The sequence below is a fragment of the Orcinus orca genome, chromosome 13, assembly GCF_937001465.1.
Source record: "Orcinus orca chromosome 13, mOrcOrc1.1, whole genome shotgun sequence".
NCBI classification, from domain to species: domain Eukaryota; kingdom Metazoa; phylum Chordata; class Mammalia; order Artiodactyla; family Delphinidae; genus Orcinus; species Orcinus orca.
Window position 1 is genome coordinate 45,063,967 of NC_064571.1, and position 19,526 is coordinate 45,083,492.

At 38.2% G+C, this 19,526-nt stretch overlaps 1 protein-coding gene and 1 long non-coding RNA gene across 18 annotated transcripts in view; one reads left to right on the forward strand and one right to left on the reverse strand.

Moving 5' to 3' along the window:
- LOC117198314 (uncharacterized) overlaps positions 1-19,526 on the reverse strand; it is a 424,014-nt gene that overhangs the window by 228,318 nt on the left and 176,170 nt on the right. The gene's annotated exons all lie outside the window — the stretch shown is intronic.
- Positions 1-19,526, forward strand: part of EFEMP1 (EGF containing fibulin extracellular matrix protein 1) — a 68,234-nt gene that overhangs the window by 31,584 nt on the left and 17,124 nt on the right. The window lies entirely within an intron of this gene.

Below are 19,526 nucleotides of genomic sequence, written 5' to 3' on the forward strand. Positions count from 1 at the left end.
CTGTGATCTTATTATGATTTTAGGCCGTCTCTCTGCTAATGGGTGGTGTTGTGTTCCTGTCTTGCCAGTTGTTTGGCATAGGGTGTCCAGCACTGTAGCTTTGCTGGTCATTGAGTGGAGCTGGGTCTTAACGTTGTGATGGAGGTCTCTGGGAGAGCTTTTGCATTTGATATTATGTGGAGCCAGGAGGTCCGTCGTGGACCAAGGTCCTGAACTCAGCTCTCCCACCTCAGAGGCACAGGCCTGACACCTGGCTGGAGCCCCAAGACCCTGTCAACCACATCGCTCAGAAGAAAAGGGAGAAAAAAAGAAAGAAAGAAAGAAAGAAAGAAAATATAAAATAAAACAAAATAAAGTTATTAAAATAAAAAAAGTTTAAACTTATTAAAAATTTTAAAAATTTAAAAATATTAAAAAAAGAAAGAAGAGAGCAACCATACCAAAAAACAAATCCACCAATGATAACAATCAGTAAAAATTATACTAAAAAAAAAAAAAAAGTCCAAAAAAACGGACAGACAGAACCCTAAGACAAATGGTTAAAGCAAAGCTATACAGACAAAGTTACACAAAGAAGCATACACATACACACTCACATAAAGAGAAAAAGGAAATATATATATATATGTCTATATATAAAAAAAAAGGAAGAGAGCAACCAAATCAATAAACAAATCTACCAATCATAATAAACTCTAAATACTAAACTAAGATAAACATAAAACCAGAAACAAATTTTAGATGCAGCAAGCAAACCCCAAGTCTACAGTTTCTCCCAAGTCCACCACCCCAATTTTGGGATGATTCATTGTCTATTCAGGTATTCCACAGTTGAAGGGCACATCACGTTGATTGTGGAGATTTAATCCGCTGCTCCTGAGGCTGCTGGGAAAAATTTCCTTTCTCTTCTTTGTTCCCTCAGTTCCTGGGTTTTAGCTTTGGATTTGGCCCTGCTTCTGCGTGTAGGTCGCCTGAGGGTGTCTGTTCTTCGCTCAGACAGGACAGGATTAAAGGAGCAGCTGCTTCGGGGGCTCTGGCTCACTCAGGCCGGGTGGAGGAAGGGGTACGGATGCGGGGCGAGCCTGCAGCGGCAGAGGCTGGTGTGACGTTGCAATAGCCTGAGGCACGCCATGTGTTCTCCCGGGGAAGTTGGCCCTGGATCACGGGACCCTGGCAGTGGCGGGCTGCACAGGCTCCCGGGGAGGTGAAGTGTGGATAGTGACCTGTGCTTGCATACAGGCTTCTTGGTGGTGGCAGCAGCAGCCTTAGCATTTCATGCCCGTCTCTGGGGTCCGCGCTGATAGCCGTGGCTCGCGCCTGTCTCTGGAGCTCGTTTAGGTGGTGCTCTGAATCCCTTCTCCTCGTGCACCCCGAAACAATGGTCTCTTGCCTCTTAGGCAGGCCTAGACCTTTTCCCGGACTACCTCCCGGCTAGCTGTGGCACACTAGCCCCTTCAGGCTTGTTCCCACCGCCAACCCCACTCCTCTGCCTGGGATCTGACCTCCAAAGCCCCGAGCCTCAGCTCTCAGCCCCCGCCCGCCCCCGGGTGAGCAGACAAGCCTCTCGGGCTGGTGAGTGCTGGTCCGCACCAGTCCTCTGTGCGGGAATCTCTACGCTTTGCCCTCCGCACCCCTGTGGCTGCGCTCTCCTCCATGGCTCCGAAGCTCCCCCGCTCCGCCACCCCCGTGTCTGCCCGAGAAGGGGCTTCCTGGTGTATGGAAACTTTCCCTCCTTCACAGCTCCCTCCCACTGGTGCAGGTCCCGTCCCTATTCTTTTGTCTCTGTTTTTTCTTTTTTCTTTTGCCCTGCCTAGGTACGTGGGGAGTTCCTTGCCTTTTGGGAAGTCTGAGTTCTTCTGCCAGCGTTCAGTCGGTGTTCTGTAGGAGTTGTTCCACGTGTAGATGTATTTCTGATGTATTTGTGGGGAGGAAGGTGATCTCCACATCTTACTCCTCCGCCATCTTGAAGGTCTCCCCACACCACCTTTCTTGCAAGGACTTTTCAGTCTATCTGAAAGGGGTTAGATAAGGTCAGATTTTTTAAAATTAGATACATAGATAGAGAGAACAGATTGGTGGTTGCCAGAGGTGGGGGGTGGGGGGTGGGCAAAATGAGTGAAGGGAATCAAAGGTACAAACTCTCAGTTATAAAATAAAAAAGTCATGGGGATATAACATACAGCATGGCAACTATAGTTAATAACACAGTAGTGTATATTTGAAAGTTGCTAAGAGAGTAGACCTTAAAAGTTCTCATCACAAGAAAAAAAATTCTGTAACAATGTATGGTGATGGACATTAACTAGATGTATTGTGGTGATCATTTCACAATATCCACAAATATCAAACTGTTAGGTTGTACGCCTGAAACTAATATGATGTTGTATGTCAATTATACATCAATTTAAAAAAAAAAAGAAAAGTAACCAACACAAATAATTCAGCTCAACAATTCAAGTCAACAAAACCCTCCTTGAGGGCCTCAGTCCCCATGTAGTCAATGGTAGTTATGGTTACCAAGAAGCACTGGAGGGGTCCAAAGGAGGGATTGGTTGCTGCAACCAAGGGCCAGTTAGGGCTTTGTGGAGGGAGCAGTTGTGATATGGGTCATGAAGGATGAACTGGATGTTAATAAACCTGAGAAGAGAAAGGCAGGCTTTGCTGGGTGGACACCCTGTATACAGAGTAATGGGTTTGGGGTGAGGGAAAGAGGGACTACTATAGGGGAAGCAGGAAACAGGATAGGAAGGTCATTGGAGGAAATTTATGTAGAACCCTGAATTCTTGTTAAGCCATTTAGATTTAGTACTGTCAAAATTAGTGAAAGATTTTGAGCAAGGAGTGACCTAATAAAAATGCTACCTCCAGATAGTTGTAGGATAAGGAGGAAAAATAAGCATACACATACTGTTAAATGTATTAAATCACCCTAATAGGACTTGGGTGGGGGACTGGGACAGAGAGGGCATATGTCAGTCTGACTGACTGAAAATTGAGTAAGTTTCTCAAGAAAGAATGGTACTAACTTTCAAGTTAGTACATATAGTAACGATGCTAATAAGAGGTATAAAAAGGTAGTTGAATCCATAAGGACTATTTTCAGAATCATAATAATAATTTAATAATTTGTTTAAAACTATTTCTAACAGACACATTCATTATTTTTGTATGTAAGTACTTCTCCTGAGTCAAATGATGATTCTAAACAAGTTCCACTCCAAGTAGGGTCAACAGTTTATGATATTGTTTAGCAATACATTTATTCATAGGTATTACAAAGGTAAACATCAAACTTGTAAATTAATAACATTTTGGTGTAACTTCATCTTCTGCACCCAGTGAAATAACCAGTTAGGAGCTAAGTAAGCCCTTAAATGATCTTCTGGACAATCATCCTTTCTGCTTCGTGCCCACATCCATTAAACAGTAGAACGTTCGTTAGTCATAATGTATGACCGAAGGAATATGGAGCAAGTCTCTAACCATAAACTGTGTCTAAACATAGACCTTTAAGAGTTTCTCTTATCTTAACATGTTTAAGTCTGTGACACTGCAATATGCAATGAATACAACCTAAGCAGACTCATGCCTTAGTTAAAATAAGGTTTTGCAATTACAGAAAATTATGGCAAGAGGCAATTATCCAAATGCCCACTCTCCCCTGTGAGTCTCCTACAATCCATTTTGCAAATAAGCATGAACTAAGGGAGTAATCTGTTTATAAATAGAGGAGAGCAACAAGTTCTCCTGATATGTCTAGGGGAAATGCATTTTCCAGTTAAAAATTATCTTTGTTTAAAAATAAGAATTTGAATGGAATACAAAAAGAGGAACAGCAGTTTTGGAGTGGGGGTGAGGCTAGACTGCTAAGCTAATAAAGCAAGAACTTAAGAATATAAGAATATATAGTTTAGCCTATGGAATAATCCAAAGGAATTTTAACTAGACTTAGAGATCACTTCACTAAGTCTTGATACTCTTTGGTTTGGGGGGGGTGGGGACATTGTTTTGTTTCGTCTTTGCTTTTGTTTTTTTGAAGACCCACCCAGAGCAAGAATTTTGCAAAGGCAAAACACCTGGTTTGTTCATTTATTGATCTATTTAAGTGTCCATTCTGGAACACTTCATAAACAATAGTCAGGTCTATACTTTTCTTCTCAAGAGTGGGGTCTGCTGGAGATGATGTGTTAGTTGTCTAGGTTTGCTTTTTAATTTTATGTTGGATTTGGGAATAGTAAGATGGGGGGAAATATTTTAACAATTGCTCTGTTACTTACAGTTCGGGAGATAGCACAAGACCACAGAGGTATCCTGTAGCTAGATCCCTAAACATAATTTCAAAGTGTGAGATTATTCAACAAGCCTGAGTAGAGTAACTACTGTGTGCAAAGCACAGTAGGTGTTGAGAATACAAAGATGAAAGCTTATGGTGCCTGCCCACAAAGCGCTCACAGTCTGAGCAAGTAGACAGTAACAGCAATGTGAAATTTTGAGTCCCGTTTCAGAAACTTCCCAGAGAAGGTACTACCAGGCGTCAGTCTTGGGAAGTTGTGGGAATTAGCCCTTAATGAACTGGGGGAAGGAAAGGAGGGAAAGAGAAAGAGTGTTCTAGGCAGAGGGAACAGTATTTGCTGAGGTCATTAAGTAGAATACAGAAGAAACAAGTGTTCTGTACAATTCAGTGAGCAATACAAGATGACAGGTTAAAGTCAAATCATGAAGGGCCTTGCATGTCATGTTAAAAAGTTTGGATATCATCCTGAAGATAGTGGGAAGTGGCATAATCAGCTTTGCTTACAGAAGAGGTAAACACATCATTCGCTTTTAAAACTTATTTCTGAGTTCTAAATTTGTTAACCCAATAAGATAATTTTATTGTAGTTAATTAGGACTGGTTTTATTCTTCATTTATACCAGTGCTACAAAGGCAAATTAAGTATGAATTTCATTATAAAAATAGCACAGTTCTGTTTGTAAGTTTAAATCTTTATCAAACATAACACAGTGGGGAAAATACCTTAGCTCAAGGAAAAGCTTCCATAAAGTCAAAACCAGCCTTAAAATTCCACTCGGCATGTAGTCATTGTTCCAGGCCATTACGATTTTATCCACACAGAATATAACTGTATACTCTTAAAGCATTTTTACTACTTGAGATTTGTTCCATCTTAAAATTTGTACTAAAACTTACTGGAAAACTAGTTTGAAAATAAAATTGTAACTCAGCCTTTGCAGAAGCTACAAGAGGGTCTACACATTTCCCTTATTTGGCATAGCATCCCCTAGTCTTGTAAAAAAAATTGTTGTAGTGACAATATAATTGTAGAAATACTATGGAAGAATTGAGTGTTATTTTTCTTAAGTGTTTTGCCACTTTATAATATAATAGTGCTAGAATTTACACATCAAATCTAATGGAGAGCTCAACTGGTACCTTTAACAAATTGAGGCTATAAAATTATATAGGCCACTGATGTGTGCCTAGGGATATTCAGCTGCTGGTTTCCTAGTGGAGAATGCCAGAATTCAGTGATTGGAGAAAAACTTGTTTAGGACCCTAAGCCACACAGAGTGTCAGAGGCACCCCTTCATCCTTAACGTGAGTCTAGTTAAGGAGAAGAGGGGTGGGGGGATAGCTGTCCAAGATCTCTCCAAGGCAGTGGATTTTCCACAGATAGCAAGTATGCTGCTCTTCCTCTTCCTTAGCAAGGATAATCTGTAGATACAGCAGACCCAGAGGTCAGTTGGACAAGCTGCTTTCTGCAGTTATCTTACATTGGCCAAAGGAACCCGGGAAAAGAAACTTAATGAAGGTGGACGTGAGCTGGACCTAGAAGGGGAATCTATCCTGTTAAGGTAGAAGGGTTGGAGAGAGGATTACGGTCAAAGGCAGACAAGTGGCAACATATGTTTGCACATGGCAGTATATTGCCTGGCTGATATGGAGGGCCATACAAGATGGCACTGATGAAAGGACTAGTTTTTAGATGAAACTACCTGTTATATTGCAGTGAGGTTCATCCAATTATACAGGACCTTCTGCCTTTTACTGACATCTATGTGAGTAGTCACAGGATTAGGTGGCTGGTGTTGGGGTTCTGGGGGCCTGTATAGCAGCCCACCTCCCTGAGGAGATGAAGACGGTGGGGACAGCCTGCTGAGCTCCTGAGGGGTGCACTGGAGAGTCATAGCACTGGGCTAGGGAAACAGCACTCACAAACCATTGCTGAAGCAGCAGTGCCCAAGGCCTGCACACCAGTAGGAGATGGTCCTCACCCTACCTTGGATGTGGCAGCAGTCAGAATTCTCAAGGTAAAAGAATGGTCTGCCCAATTGAGGTGAACTTGAGAAAGGGCAAATGCAAAAGCAAATACTGAAATAGGAAGAAGGAATCAGAAATGCAGGATGGAAAAAGGTGGGATAATAAGACAACAGAGAAGGAAGTCAGCCTTGTCACCTGCTAATTTGTCACACTGCCACCATAAGCATAGTGTTTTTCCTCAAGCTTTAAATTCTTTAATTTTTCCTATTAATTTTCTCTGTTTTACCTTTAATATGGGAATAAGAATCTATCATATATACATATATAATTTTTGTAAGGCCATAATGAAAGCATTTGGAGGTCATTTGGTTTCCAAAGAAACCAAAATTAATTTTCCAAAGAAAATTTTTCTAATATGCCATGAGTTTTTACTATATTACTAGCATAGCTTTTTTTCTTTTTTTTTTTTTTGCGGTACGCGGGGCCTCTCACCGTTGTGGCCTCTCCCGTTGCGGAGCACAGGCTCCGGCCGCGCAGGCTCAGCGGCCATGGCTCACGGGCCTAGCCGCTCCGCGGCATGTGGGATCTTCCCAGACCGGGGCATGAACCCGTGTCCCCTGCATCGGCAGGCGGACTCTCAACCACTGCGCACCAGGGAAGCCCCTACTAGCATAGCTTTTAACAAACAAGAATTGGCTCCAGATCAAATCCTCCTGTGTGATATGATTGAATGGGTGCTTCACCAACTACAAATGATATAGATCACTATTATGTTTAGCGGAGACTCCTCAGACCTGCTCATTTGACTCATTTACATGCAGTTTTTCCCACTACGTTTGAAAATATTCCCCATCTGTTCTCTAGTTCTGATTTATAATTTCATCACTGTCTTGAAAGATGATGACCATAATATCCTTGACATAGTCAATATAATAAATAAAAATTGCTTCTGAATTTTACACTTTCACAGCTTTTTCATAGCTAGAACTTGTTCACACAAAAGTTCTCAGAGTTACACTTAAGTTCTAATTAGAGCTCTAGTTAAAGCTATGTTTGCTAAGTAGTCTTCATAAGCATTAACATTCCATTTCTGTGTCTGGGTCCTATTGCCACCAACTGTCCTTTCAGATCACAAAATATTATAAAATGCAAAAGATTCTAGATTCTTTTTGTTTTGCCAGATCACATTTGTGTGAATGTTTGCAATTTCCCTAATGAGAAATAACTTTAAGAAAGAAAGGCTGATTTTGCCTGTTCTTGCATCCATTCATCTGGAATACGCAAAAGCAAGGGAAGTCATTTGATGCTATGGTTGTTCCTCATGATTGGATTTCACTGTCACACTCAAAATACGACACTGAGCAAAGAAACCAAGATAGGATGTGTAATTACATGCAAGGACATAGAAAACTATATTAAAAAGCCCTGCCTTTCTGCAGTTTTCTTGCTTCCTTCCACTTGTCTATAACAGAAGTACCACCCTCACGTATAGCAAATTCACAGTTTTGTTAAATACAATTTATTGAGCCCTAGTGTCAACCAGGTACCATTTGGGGTGTGTATTACTTCAGTTAGTCCTCACAAGAATATTAAGAAATGCATATTATCCCTACTTGACAGACATGGCAGTGAGACTTGGAAAGGTTAAGTGACTTTCTCCCAACACATACCAAAAACACGGTGTTGCTTGGGTTTGAACTGAGACTTATTTGACTCTAAAACTCATGATCTTACCCACTCTTCTGTCTCAATCGTATTTCATATCTTTCTGTCAGGGAGTTGTATAAGAAAAAAATTTATTCTGTGGTTCTCAGACTTTCTAAAAAGGTCAAGTCTTCCTGTAAACTCTAATTCTTGGTATAATAAACTCTTGGTATAATAAGGCTAGAAAAAAGGCTAGCACAAGCAACTAAAGAAGGAAACAACCTCAAATAAAATAATTTAGAACTTAAAAATACTATGCAGTGAGAAAATAGTATGGTTGTTCTAATTCTGAAAGCCATGGAAAGAGACCTGTAGTTGAAGGTCACTGACAGGACCTCCTTACATCTACCTGGCAGCTTCACAGTCATTCATATTGAGCACATATGTGCCTGAAGCCAAAGGTTTTCATTTAAAGGTTTCCACAAACAAATTATTACATTTCTAGGGAGAAATAATTCTAGGCTAATTTTAAAATTAACAATATGAATTGCTCAATTTTTCCATTTTCTTCTAAAATGAAAACTTGGAATATGATGGACTCTACAGATGTGCTCCATGCAGTAACCATTTTAAGTATATATAACAGATCTAAGAACATAGACTTTTTTTTAAATCTGTTTATTCATGCCAAGAAACTCTCTCAAAGACTGCCTTAGTTTGGCATCTACCTTTAACACATCAACTACATAACTGGCACACGTCCATCTCCCTTTGTACTCTACAGACAGAAACCATGTATGGGGCATGTTTCCCCACAAGATTTTTTTCAGAGTTTATGCTGCCAAACAAGCATTAAGCTAGTCTAAATTCCGGGCAAGTATGTAACTTTACAGGCACACAGTACTGCACCAAAACATTGAAGAGAACTTTCTATTCATCCCACTCTGCTAACAGAGCCATTCAATCCTGTCCAGAAAGATGAGTCCATTTTAAACCCTCCTTTGATTCTACAGATTAGGAGGAGGGAGAAGTTACTGCTGAAAAATGAAAAAGAAGGGAAGAAGAAACGGTCATGGCCCCCAAGAAGCAAGAGCATGTTCTTCAGGTTTCCCAGGTTCCAACATTTTGTGTTAGAGAGGGCAGAAGAGATAAGAGCTGGAAAATGAATCCTTTTCACAACAGTGTTCAGGATTTCAGCAAAGTGAGCTTTAATTTCAGATTTTTTAAACTGAAAGACATTTCAGAGAATATACAGTCCAAATGTATTTTTGCTTCTAAGAACTGTAAGGTAAAATGCCCCAAACTCATTTAAAAGTCCAAAGACTATTTTATATGCTAGCTTGAGAATTCTTTAGCATCAAAACTCACCAGGTCATAGTTTTAGGAAACAGTATTTTCTTTTGTCCCCTATTGCCTTTAGGTACTACTCAAACTAATACTCAGGAGTTATTTGAATGCTATTTCTTCACATCACTGCAAGTGTTTTAACACAGGGGCTGGGAGATATCCCACAGCCTATGTACATCAAACACAATTTATCAGCAAATTAAATTCAAGTATGCATGATAATTCATGAATAATTTGAGGGAAACAGTAACTATAGTATCAATTTGGAACAAAACCAAAAAGTCAAATCTCACTTGGTTTAATGGCATATGAAACACTTGGGCACAAGCTGATAGTTGCTTGCATTTAACATTTTGAACACCAAATAATCTTATGCCTTAATATGATGAAGCCTGCAGAGTCCCCCTTCCTGAAAAATTCTTAATACTTACAAGGAATAATAAGTCTAGGATTTCTTAACTACCTCCTTGCTCAAGGAAGAGAGAGAGAATAAATAACCACTTAGGATGAGATCTTTCCTTGCTATGCTTTATCATAGAGTGAGTTTTTCATATGTTAGAGGAAAAATTATAAAAGTATAAAAGTAAGCATCACAATACATATTGTATATATACAAAGATAGATGTATGTACACCATATGTCAAAGAGAGAAAGTATAGATATTCAATCTTGTTGAATCTTCACAACTTTCTATATTGGGGTGGATGCAGCATCTATTTTTCGATGTTTTTTAATCAAGTTTTCAAACTTGAAGTTGAAGGTATGACACAGATTCAGAAACTGTTAACATTCTGCCATATTTGCATGCCATGCTTTAGCACCATCTTTAAACACAGGTAACTGGTCAAATCCCCACACACACACACTACTGGGATTCACATTGCACCATTTGCATATTTCCAGTGATAGGAACCTCATTATCTCCTAATATATTAAAATGTCCAATGACCACAACATTTTTTTCTTTCACTGAACTAAAATCTGCCTTTCTTTTTACCTGCTTATTCTAGTTCTGCTCTTTGGAAAGACATGGTCAAGATCTTTTCCTCCTTCTCTAAACAGCCTTTCAAAATCCTCAAGTCCACTCTCACAACAGACTAGCTCAGATACAAATCTCATCTTGTAAGTTGAGTACAGTCAGGGGGGTGGGGGGAAAGATAGGATGATGTAAGGAGAGGAGGGACTATAGGCCTTCTTAAGGGTTGGCCTTTTTCCCCACAGGTTTTGATACGTAACATTTTCATTTTCATTCAGTTTGAAATAGTCCTAAATTTCAATTTTGTTATCTTCTTTAAATCATGAGTTCTTTTGAAGTGTATTTCTTCTTTTCCAAAAGAGAGGGATTATTTAGTTTTGTCATTGTTGTTGCTGTTTCTATCTTATTTGCATTGTAGTTAGAGAACAAAATCTGTATATTGCAATTTTTGAAGTTTATTTAGACTTGTCTTAAGACCAGAATATAGTCATTTTATTTTAATATTTCCTCAATACTTGAAAAGGTTATGTGTTCTGTACAGTGTTCTGTGTATGTAAGTTCAGTTTTTAATCATGTTATTCATATTTTCTATTCATTTCTGAAAATGTAGGTTTATTCTTTTAGTTACTGGGAGAGATATGTTAAAATCTCTTACTGTGTTTATTCACTTTTCCCTTTAGTTTTATCCATTTTTGCTCTATCTATATTGAGGCTATGTGATTAAATGAAGTTAAATTTAGAATTTCTACATTTTCCTGGTGAACTAAACTTTTATCATTACACAGTACTACATTTTATTCTGTAATCTTTTTTCCCTTAAAGTCAACTTTGATATTGCAAAGCCAACTTTCTTTTGGTTAGCGTTTGCATAGCATATTTTCCATCTTTTTTCTTTAATCTACCTGTGTCCTTATATTTAAATCATTTCTCTTGAAGCAACGTATTTGGGTTTTGATTTTGTAATCAACCTGAGAATTTTCAGTTTTTATAAGAGCATTTAATTCACTTACCTTTAATGTAACTATTGATATGTTTAGGTTTAAACTACCACTTTACTCTCTGCCTTTTTTTTTCATTCTGCACATTTTAGTTTCTTTTTCTTTCCTTTCTTGCTTTCTGTCTAAAATGATGTACTGTTTTGTACTATTCCATTCTCCCCTGTATTAGATTTGCAGTTTTATACTCTTTGCTGTTCTTTTAGTGTTTCCCTAGGGAATACTTTAACATGTACCCTTGACTTATCAAAGTCCAAAATAAATTGGTAGTTTTACCTCTTCCCAGACTATAGAAGGACCTTAAAAAACTTAAACTCCATTTACCTTCCTGCCAACCCATGTGCTTTATTCCCATGTATTTTAATTCTAATTTTTTATAAATCACAAAACACCTTACTATTTTTGTTTTATATAGTTGGTGTTCATTAAGATTTACCCACATATTTATCCTTTCATTGCTTTTCATTTTGCTGGAATTTTGAATCAGAAAGAGACAAGAAATAGGAATTTAGTACAAATTTGATGAGTCACACCCCTCACTCTCTTCATACTACTATCCATTTGGAATTCAGAAAAATATAAGGGCCCTGAGGCATATGGGGAAACATTGTGCAGAAACCTCATAAGTACGATGTAATGAAATGGGCAGGAAAATACACACAAGAATGTAACATTCTCTGAAGGCAAGAGGCACAAAGATACACTTTATTTTCAAAGTCTTAGGCAGTTAATGATTTGGAGAAGTATTGCCAAGTTATACTCAGCAAATTTAGTAGTATGCCTCAATTTAATGGTCACAAAAGCTGTTTATTGTTGAATGAACAACAAGTATAATGTTAATTGGTCTCATACAATTAGGAGGTCACCAGGCCATGCTTGTTATAATTGGCATTGCCACAGCCAGGGGCTTATGTGACCTCAAGTGATGATTGGCCTGATGGAGTAAGCCAGGAATGTGTGTGCTTTGGGCTAGAGAGACTGACTGATCTGACTGTAAGGCCTCAAGGAGGGGGACCAGGAATCAAGCCACAGTGCTCACGGAGGGCATGGAGGACTCAGTTGAATGTTCTCAGTCTCCATCCAGTTCATCAGTCTCCAGGGGTTTGATCTGGAGCTGGGGATAGGAGGGAGGTGGGAGGGGCATGGTGAAGCAGTGGAGCACCAGGAAAACACAATTGAAATATCAATGCAGAGGCATCCCCTAATAAGATGGGATCATAATTCCTCTGAAGGCCATCCAGTTTGAAGTAGATGGCCAGCTTGTATGGGATGGGCTTGAACTTGCATACAGTCTTTAATTCCTGGTGCTCAGCCATCCTAGAGCAAAGACTAATGGTGCTGCTTATTTCAAAACACAGTTTTACCTCCACAAGGGTGTAGATTGATGATTGATTGTAATATCATTCCAAATACCAGGGTCATCCTTTCCCAAACATTTTTTAATGGATAATTAAGTTTAAGAAGAAAGAAGGGAGTTTACCTGGGTATGACATATTCTCAGAGATGCCAGAGAACACTCCTGACAATTAACAATCATTTATCAGTAGAAAATGTCTTTCCCTTAAGATTCTGAAAGCAATAAGCTTCACTTTGCCAGTGTGCAAAAAGAGGGGAAGAATGAGGATTAAGGTCTTTGTGTCCTTGCTTTTCTCTGTTTTAGCCTATGATTGGTCCATTTGGTTTGTGTGTAGTACAGAGGAGTCACGAGTTGATCGTTCATGTTCACCAGTTGGTTTTCTCCCCCACATTCATGAATATTTAATATGAATTCACGAGGTTAGACATGAACTGTATGTCTAACCTCATCCAATCATCTTGCAAACGAACACCACTAGCCACAGAGGAGACTAGGTGAGAGAGGGTCGATGTGCAGTGCAAATCCATCATCACTGCTGGTGAAGCAACTGCAAGTACATGTAGCACGATTTTTCCATACGGGAACAGCGTATTTCAAGGTTCTGTTAGAACACAGTGCAATGTCAAGGACTTCCAGAACACTTGATTCACCACTCTCTAAAACAAAGAAATTAACTATCAGGGAGGCTGATATTTGTTGATTTGGGTGATATTTTTGTTTATCATTTAAAGCACACCGAACTATTAACAATCTGTTTGGCCAGAACAGATAAGAATTTAGAACTATAAATCTACTGCTGGCCATCAACGAAGTCAGTCCTCTTTTGTTACTTAATATCAGTATTTACTTTCTCCTCTAGAACTGCTTAGCTTGGGTGAATTCTAGCTGATAATTTCAGAAGGGTGAAAAGCTAACTAGAACTGGGCATTTTGCCCAGATAAATCTGATTCCAGTACTATGAAAGAAGCAGCAAGGGAAATAGAAAATTTTGACAAAAATTGTTGATAATTGGCTAAGGATTGAGGAGGGAAACAAAAGATTTGGAGAGCTATGAAAGTTATTCTAATGTAGAAGAAAGATGCAAGGGAGGAACCAACGCCCTAAAGATTAACAATCTTCTCTTTAAATTTGAGAAAAATTACGTATTTATATAATATATATAAGAAATTTATATACATATATGACTACAATGAAACTCCTGCTATCCCGAACTCTTAAGAAATAAGCCTTTCTGGAAACCTAAATTGCAGAAGCAAAATAGAAATCTTAAGTTTGAATCTCTGCTCTGTGTGACCTTGGGCAGGTCACTCATCAACCTACATTTCAGTGGCAACTCCTGCCTCACCCAAATATTGTGGATAATGAAACCATTATTCCACAGGGTTGTTACTAGGATTAAATTAGAGGCCTGTAGATCTAATTTCCTAATCAAATAATAGATGTTTAAATACTGTTAAATATTTGCCTATTTTTATGCCAGTTAATTTTAGAATTTTAACAAATTTGTATGTGAAATTATATAAAATATTACACACCTTCTCCTTAATCAGATTTCAATCAACATAATTTAATGCCTTGATTACTCAGGTTATCATTATTAATAGCCATTAATGGATGAGGCAGCGATAAAATAGCAATGCCTCAGCACTTGTTGAAATAGTTGCTACCTTCCAGGATTATACTGAAAAATAAGATTAATATCCTAAATAACTGTAAGATCTTCACCCAATGAGTCCCTTTTATTCAAAAAGTTTCATAGATGAAGTAGAAAGAGTACTTTGCTGGGAACTAATTTATTGTCCTGTCACTAGAGAAAGGAAGAAAGGAAGAGAGAGAGGGAAAGAAGGCAGGCAGGCAGGCAGGAAGGAAGGAAGGAGGGAGGGGGAGGGAGGGAGGGAGGGAAGGAAGGAAGGAAGGAAAGGAAAGAAAGGAAGGAAAGAAGAAAGAAAGAGGAAGGGAGGGAGGAAGAAAGGAAGGGAGAGAGAGAGGAAGAAAAAAAAAAGAAAGAAAGAAAGCAGCCAGGAGTAAAGTAGCTCATCCTTATAGCAAACATGAATCTTGACCTTTTTTTTTCCTATTTTACTCCATTTATGAGATTAAATTAGTATGGTTGGGGAAGACACAAAATAACATTTTAGACCCACACAGATCAAGAAATAGCAGCAACTTGAACTTAACCACTACCTTTTCTTTACCATCAAATAATATTTACAAAGCATGCACAGTGTCCAACTCAGAACTAGTCAAGATATGGTTATTTTACTCTAAGAATTTACGGTCTGGAAACACAAAGATTTATTTTGAAAATTCTGAACTTTTTGAAATCTGTGCATTATCATTAAGGAAGACAGTCTATTTTACAGGTGGAGAAACAGAGAGAAAAAGAATTGATGCCATGGCCCTAGATCACAGAGGCAGTGACAGAATAAAAATAATTATTTTTATTTTTATTATTCCTATTTCAGGAATAATATTCCTATTTCAGTGCATTATCATCAAACACACCATCTGGTCAATGGTGGCTTATTCCAAAGTAGTTCTGAATTATTCCCTAAATGTAAAGCAGCACAAATTAGAAAAGTTTAAGTGGTAATCTAAAGCATTTAAGGTACACAAAGTCTTTGCCCAGGAAAACACAGTGAAGTGACTCCATGTCGTGGTAAGTTATCAAATTATGGAAAGAACATAGCAGAGATTAAAATGTTGCATAAGAGAGAGAAAGCAGCATGAGTCAGGGGTTTGGGAAATATGAGTCAGACTGAAGGGCAGGAGCCAAACACATAGAGAATGTGGGCCTAAGCAGGGACTTAGTGGACACGACAGAGATGTGGACACAGTTGCCTCCATTAACTTTGAGAGAAAACCAAACATGCAGTTCCATAGACTGGGGATCATTGTGATAAAGGGGCTAGCAGTGAGAGCTGAGCGAAGATCAGCTGGATTATTTAACGCAATGAGGATGCCAAAGTCAGCAAGAGAGGGACCTACAATAGTATAAATCACTAGAAGGGAGAGTGTGGGCACATTTCTGAAAAATGAGGAAATCACCAAATATTGCCATTAGCTATTCTTAATGCATTAGAATGATGAAATGTGAGTTGATTTACGTGTTGTGATATTTTAGGAAGCACATTCTATTATTTTGTACTTTGGTAATGTTTCCATTAGGCTATGTCTACATAGTTCAGAGCTGCTTCCTGTGGTGTGCAATCCAAACTCTAATTGCACCTATAAGGCCTTGAATTTTGCTCATGACTTGAGCTACCATTTTATGAGCACCTTCAACCAGGCACTGCACCAGACTCCTCATACACAGCACCTCCAGCCGTGCTGATTCCAGCTATCTGCCATTCTTCTCATGCAAACTGCTTTTGTCTTATCAGCATTTTCTAATGTGATCTCCCTTCTGCCTAGAAATAGCCTCCTATTTCTGCCAATCCATGTACCTTACCTTCTTCAAAATGCAGCTCAAAATTCACCTCCTCAGGCCAGCCTTCCACCACTGATGCTGCTGTCTTCCTAGCTTTGCACTTCTCCACTCCATTGCTTTACAGCCATTTCCATTTACTGACATCTTGCTGTGTTTCTTACGTCTTGCCTGTTACTCAGCCTTGTAAATGTTTAGTTCCATGAGATAAAACACTGATCCTACTTTCTTTAAACTCTAGGCATCAGTTCTTAGCAAACAATCTTGGTTCATTCATCCATTTATTGAACAAATATGTTTCGAAAACCCACCCTGTTTCTTGTACTCTGCAAGGTGCTAGGAATACAGAAAAAAGTAATACATAGTCCCTGTCCTCAAAGAGCTTGGGTTCAGGGCCCAGGGAATGTGTTAACTGTCTGCCTAAAGAACCTAGTGAGCTTAACTGTCAAGGATAACTTACAGATAGTTTAAAAACAAAACAAAAACGCCTCTTGCCAAAGTACTGTTTCCTAGATTATCAGGAAAACCATAGCTGATGTGAGTAGTTTCCATTATGAATAAAGAATTGCTTTTGCTAATACAGGTATTCCCACCACGGAGGACTTTCATAAACATACCTGGGGGAGCCAGGTCTTCTGGTGCATCTGCACAGAGATGGATATTCTGCTTTGAGTTTCTAACATAGGAGTATATTTTAGTGATTTTCTTATCACATGATATTTAAGACATAGAAATGCATACAAGTAGAAAAGATAAGCATAAAAGAGTTTAACAATGTAAAACAGTTCTTACATGATTTTGTATAGATGTGTGAATAAACAGCATCTCAAATTACAACTTTCAAATTAATAAAACCGTGTTATTTAAATAAACCAATAAATTGATGGCATAATTGAAGATAGTTCAAAGAAATCCAGTCAATCTACACAACCTTCAGCATTAGATAACCTGCTAAGAGCAAAGAGGATAAATATTCTAAACTCGAATTGGAAAAGCCATAAATGAAAATGTAGTCTGTTCATTTACTAGCAGATCCAGCTCAAGGTATAAGATGAAGCATCCATTCAACTCCTTTGGAATAATTTCTTGAAGGGGATTTCATGCAACTGTGTTTTATTGAATTTCAGGGAGGTTTCCCATCTGAAAGAATTAAAACTAAAAGTGAATCCAAGTAAGTAGAAAGTGTATTTAAAATACTACCAGTCAGGGACATCCCTGGTGTTCCAGTGGTAAAGAATCCACCTTCCAATGCAGGGGACACGGGTTCGATCCCTGGTCAGGGAGCTAAGATCTCACATGCCGCAGGGCAACTAAGCCCACGTGCTACAACTATTGAGCTCGTGCACCTCAACTAGAGAGGCCGCGTGCCGCAAACTGCAGAGCCCATGCACCCTGGAGCCTGCGTGCCACAGCTAGAGAAGAGAAAACCCATACACCACAACTAGAGAGAAGCCCGAGCACCACAACAAAAGATCCTGTGTGCCGCAACTAAGACCCAATGCAGACAATAAATAAAATATTTTTTTTTGTAAAAAAATCTTATTCTATAAAATAAATAAATAAAATAAAATACCACCAGTCAATCCTAGGTGAGGTGAGTCCTGTTGTTATTGATAGAGAAAGGAAAAGAATATAGTGGCAGTAGAGACAGTGGTATTTTATTTTATTTTTTATTAAATTATTTTAACTCACCTAATAGTTTTATTAAATAATCCTCCTTAGAAGGCAAACAGACCTGGTTCTTAAAAAGGAATAGGTCCAGGGAGCATGGCTTTTATGTTTGAAATCTATTTAATGATATATTAATTCCACTGGAAATGTTAGCCTATTAATCAAAGAGAGAACTAAATGACAAAAAATAATAGGAAGGAAATCACATCAGGAATGCGATGGGGTGGAGGCAGTTTGCAGAGGGATATCTCAGAAAGAAAAGCCACAGTCACTGGTGAAGCCTCCTTTAGAAAATGTAGCAGCCAGCCTGAGCCCTTGATCTTCTGCCAGCATGTACCAAGGAAACTTGCCACATCTGAATCTCACATTGCCGTATCTCTCAGTGCTATTATCACTGCAAATGCTGGCAGATGTTCTTGACATAAAACAATATGAACTCTGCTGTCATTTCTGCATTAGCGGGTCACAAAGCTCTGAAGAAACCCCAGTAGACATGTTTTCATCAAGTGCATACGAGAAAATAATAAAAGACACAAAAAGGGCAGATAATTTCAAAGCAAGATTGCTGTACCTCTGCATAGTACCTGAAAAGGACAGAGTTGTAATCACCGCTTTGAAAATAATAGTAATAATGATAAAAAGTTTCAAAACAAAAATAAAAAACAATAAGAAAAAATTCACCAAAACTTTAAAACCAGATAATAAGAATTATGTAAGTAGATGCTTTTATAGGTTATTATCCAATAAACAGTCATACATCCCTTGAGTATTCTTTATCTCCCCTCCCTCCTTCTTTTGGAGAGAATCTCTTTTATCATTTCCACACCCAGCTAACTAAAGCCGATATCTGAGGGCAACTCTCTTATAACCTGAGCTTCCTACATTATTACACTGGGTGTAATATTACAGGGTGTAATAATGTGCATTTATGTGCACAGTGCAGCAGTTATGTTTGAAAATAAAGAAAGATGAGACACACCAGGGGCTACTCTCTGAGCTTCTTAAAGGGAAGGCAGGATTTAAGGAATAAATTCTAATTACTGATGATTCATTTTTGGTACTGATTTTTGCCCCACTATTTCTTCCAAAGCACCACCATGGGTCTGCCACAGTGATGATCTAAACACCCCTAAACCTTTCTCAGTTTTTATGCAAAATTTGTCATCTAGGAATTACAAATTTTAGATATTTTTTAATGAAGCTTAGAGTCTTCAATTGTTGAAGAATGCCAAAATTTTATAATCCTTTCATCTGTGCTATTTAAACTCATAATATGAGAGATTTGAATGAATGAAAGGTGATATGGATAAGGCAAAATTATATTTCACTTATAAATTACTGTAATATGAGAGACACACACAAGTGCCCATCATATTTTGATCTCAAAGAAATTTGTTATAACAAGTTCATATTATGACTGAATATTTTTTACTTTTCTGGAACTATAATCTACCTACTCCTTAAGGTACATTTAGTAAACTATTACAAGAAGTGAAATGCTTTGGGAAAATATGTATTTTAAACTACACCAGCCTATCTCTCCTAGAGGAATGTGATTAAATTGAATCCTTTTTATTTTGAAATTTGCAATGAAAAGTTTATACATTTATGTTGTGCTAAAGTTTACCAAAAAAAAAAAAAACAACAGCAGCAACAGGGAATGCATAATATTAAAGTTTGATTTTTACCTAGTTATTGGGCAGATTTTTAGAGATTAGTTACTAGAAATTATTTCAAATGTCATATACTGGGTGGAAAAGCAAGTATCATACAATTTATTTACATTTTAAAACAATACTGTATGCTCTAATGGGTGCATAACTGTATAATAAAAGTATAAAAAAATC